Raw genomic sequence first — 4131 nt, forward strand, 5'->3', positions numbered from 1 at the left:
TAAATAATCCAAACTGCAGGCACCAGGATAATAAAAGCGAACATATTCTGCCGGCAGATTTCTGCATTTTAAGTTAATTTATGCATCAATAAACTGTTTCAGAGGAGCGATCACAGCGCTCTGTGTCATCAGCGATGTGTCTGTCTCTCTGTCAGCTCCTAGATCAGCCTCTCTGATTGGTTGACGCGGCGCCTGCTGCTCAAAACGCGCCGCAGGACCTTTTGCTGCGCCTTGACGCGCGTCAACCATTGACTTTGCATGTAAACTAGCTGCTCCTGCCGCGCCTGCTGCGTCCGGTGTTAACGTAGCATAAAGCCTTGAACTCAACACTATTCCTGACATTTTGAATTGAAAAAGCTTCCTGAATGACAAGCTAAACGTCTTCAAACTTGGAAACAAAGTCCAGTGGATTTCTGCCATTCATTTTAGATTTCGGGATAATTTAGTAAATTCAGACTAATACAGTAATTCAACTATCATGTGATTCTGATGAGACATTTTCCATGACAGATTGAAAAAGGAGTTTTTTTCACGTTAATAAAACTATTCTTTATACCATTAATGACTTAATAATGAATTTAGATTTGTGAAATTTATCAACATGGTGTTTGTAATTTGTATCAAACACTGATTATTTTCCTTCCATTTGTTTATTCCAGATTCCTTTAGTTCCCAAATGTATTTGTGTTACCTGTATTTTGCTTATCTCTGTGTAGCAACTCATCACCAAAACAAATTCTTCATACATGTAAAAACTACTTGACAGCTTTTTTTAAATCATATTTTTCTGGAGCTAGATTATATAATCTGTGTCTCCTGTCTGAGTTTTTATTACCTGTGTCCAGGTCCTACTTCTACAGAACCTTCTCTTCCACCTCTTTTAAACAGCTTCATATCCACGCCGTTTATTTCTGTCACACAGAAATGGCACCTTGAACCGAAGCTCATTAGCAACCATTGAGTCTCTGCTTCATTGTTTGGACCACCAGGGTTTCAGTCATCTGAAACTCTCCTTTACAAAGAAAAGTAAAATGAGCTGGGATTAAAGAATGAGAAGTATTCAGACTTCACAATAACCCGACCTATTTTTTTTCCCTTCTGCACACTTTGCGGTCTGACCCGACCAAATGCAGCAGAAGTATCCCTCTTCCTACCCACCTATCTAAACGAGGAGGAAACCTTGCCTTTAATGGCTCGTTCTTAAGAAATGACAGTATAAATGTGTCAGTTCTATTTTAGTTCAATAACATAAAGTCTTCCTGTGATCTCAGCTAATGCAACACGCCCTCTCTGAATTGCAAAACCAAATGAGTAATGAGATTAAGGACATAAGAAAACACGGGGAGGCAATGTGACTGGTGGGAGTTGTAACGGGAGTGCTGAGGGTGACCCAACTGCTCCGTTTTCAGCACAGAGCCTGGAAATAGAAATGAAAATTACCAGCCTGTAGATGAAGCGGTGAACTCTGCAGGAAGACCAGTAAACCATAAATGCACAAACATGTCTGCTTTACACAGCTCTGAACCCGTGGAAACAAACAAACTTATAATAACAATACATTTCTCATAACTACAGATTAAAATACTGTGGATCCACTATATAGACCTCATAAATTAATGCTACATATGGCAAACAACTCAGGACAAATAAAAGAGTAATCTTTCCATTAATGTAGCTAAATATTATGTAATCCAACTTGGAAAAACAATCACAGTTACAGAGCAAACCAAAAATGAAACAGATACTTTATACTTCAGGAGCTACTAGCCCTGCTTTTGTCCAAATTTTGAAATATTGAGACAACTTTTGAAATTTTTAAAAAAGAAAATGGGAATTAGATGCATTTCCATCCATTGAAGTGAATGAACAAGGCGGTGCAGGGCGCCATGACAGGTTTTGATTCTCTGCTTGGGTGTAATAAACAAGAAATACAGGTAGCTACTAGCTGGCTAGTGTGGACCATTAGCCTCGTGAGACCATCCTGATCTCGTGAGCTTTCAAGGTTTCACTCGCTAATCAGTCTGGAGACTCTCCGTTTAAGAAAATTTGGAGCCGTTCACCAAACGAACGTCCAATCAGTGTTGGCTTTGAGGCGGGTTGAGGTGTGACGCAACGAGAAGCGCGACAGTTCAGTCTAAAGAACATGGCGGCTTCAGCCGATGAAACTAGCGTTAGCGTGGCTATCGAGCAAGTTTTATCGGAATTACAGAGTATTTCTTCACTGAAAGAAGAGCAAAACACTGCTCTGGAGGCTTTTCTCAGAGGAAAAGATGTTTTTGCTCTTCTCCCGACTGGTTTCACCAAGAGTTTGATCTATCAATTGGCTTGTGCCTGGCTTGTGGTTGTGTTTTCATTGTCGCTCTGTTAGTACGTCATATGCTTCGTTGATCTGATTGGTTTATTTGGCCCGTCTATCACCAACATAGGCCAATCAGCTAATCAGTATTTTCGCCCCTTCCCAAAACTACTTCAACGGAAGGTTTCCAGATGGATATGTGGAGCAAATCCATCTGGCAGAGTCAGGTTAGTGGACCATAGGAGTGTTAATAATAATCGTTTTTTATAGATGCACCGATCCAACAGCCGACGATCCGATGCATCGACACGTCCGAAAGAGTATTTAGTACCGGTATTTCACTAAATATGCTGAAGAAAAGCCAGCTTGTTTGTTTTTTGTAGGTCTTAAAGAGTTCATAACAGGTCTACTTTACTGTTCAGTGAAAATGAAGAAACCAAATAAAGGTGTGGTGAGAAGTTGCTTTTCTTCTAGTGTGCAGTAATGTGGTTAACTGACCAAGCCCAGTCTGCCTACACTGACTCATTACATCACAGCTGCAATCCATGCCCGACTAAGGAAAGAAGGGAAACCAGGAAAAAAAAAAGTTTTAAACAAAGAGAAGATAAAAACCCAACTCTGTGGGAAACCAGATGACTAGTCTATAGAGCTCAGCTGATCCTGCTCTTCTTTAACAAATATTGGTTTTGTAAATTCAAAACAAAAGAAAAACAGCAGCGTTGAAACATAAGCAGGAACAATCAGTGATTATAAATAGAATTCAACTTTAATGTCATTACCCTGTCACAAGTACAAAGCAATGAAATCATTAATGATGTAAAAGAGGAGTGAACAGATTGCAGTTTTCCCACCTAAACTAAAAAAAAACCAACATACAGATTTTGACCTATAACCTAAAATCTCTGATATTGGCATGCTAATAAAAACACATTGCTTCTGTCTTATGAAAGAATAAGGAATGTTTACAGTGTGAAAGCACCTTAAGGATCTGCAAATTACAGATCTCCAAAAATGAAGGAAATCCAGAGACATTACCGTAATGCCTTTACAAACTTTTCTATACGCTTGCATACAATTGTTTTCTTTTTTTTTTCTCTTTTTGGTCAAAATTAGAAATGTGTCCTCTGTACCTTTTTACTCCAACAGAAATCATCCAGGATTCCTGCATGGCTAATCTCTCTAGCCCATTCGCTCCAAATATCACTTTTCTGTCACCAATAAATTCTAAGAAACCCATTAACATAAAAAAATAATATAAAATAATTTGATCCATGATAACTGGGAGATATTTAAACTATCAATTTGCTAATCGACTAATGTGTTGATTGTTTTTTTTATGATGCATTGATTGATAATTAGATGGCAACAAGTTAATTAAAAAGTTTTTGTAAAGAATTAAACCAGGTAAAATAAAAAAAAAATTCCACTTGAGGAATTCTGAATAGAGCATATTGAAATATGAAAAAGTTTTTCATGTTAAAGGCAAATTATTTATATACATTTTTATATAATTGCTGCTCAACGTGGGTCCCTCTGTCAGTTAAAGGCATGTTTTAGTCACTTTACTCCGTTAACGATTTACCGATAACTAAATTAGTTATATATATATATAGACAGAGATAGATCAAGGAAAGACCAACTTATTTAAGATTTATTTAAGCTTCATACATTCAGGAGTGTTGAAATGCACTTTATATAAACTTAACCGTTTTTCGCAGTAATGTATCTGGCATTAAAATAAATTAAAGAAATAGTACACCCAAAACATGATTAGCCTTCATTTTCTACTCACCCCCATGCTGAACAACACTCTGGAGTACTTTTTTGATATCTCA

At 37.5% G+C, this 4131-nt stretch overlaps 1 protein-coding gene across 3 annotated transcripts in view; it reads right to left on the reverse strand.

Annotated features, from left to right (window-relative positions):
• The window catches only part of otud7b (OTU deubiquitinase 7B), a 79714-nt gene that overhangs the window by 45478 nt on the left and 30105 nt on the right, over positions 1-4131 (reverse strand). The window contains exon 1 of one of the 3 annotated variants that reach the window (XM_015376106.1): positions 1441-1527. The exons of the other annotated variants lie outside the window; for them this stretch is intronic. The gene's annotated coding sequence lies outside the window, so the exon portion shown is untranslated. Of the gene's footprint in view, positions 1-1440; positions 1528-4131 lie in introns of those variants that run through there. 3 annotated transcript variants of the gene reach the window in all.

This window comes from Cyprinodon variegatus, unplaced genomic scaffold (assembly GCF_000732505.1).
Source record: "Cyprinodon variegatus isolate N-32 unplaced genomic scaffold, C_variegatus-1.0 Scaffold0, whole genome shotgun sequence".
In the NCBI taxonomy this organism is placed as follows: Eukaryota; Metazoa; Chordata; class Actinopteri; order Cyprinodontiformes; family Cyprinodontidae; genus Cyprinodon; species Cyprinodon variegatus.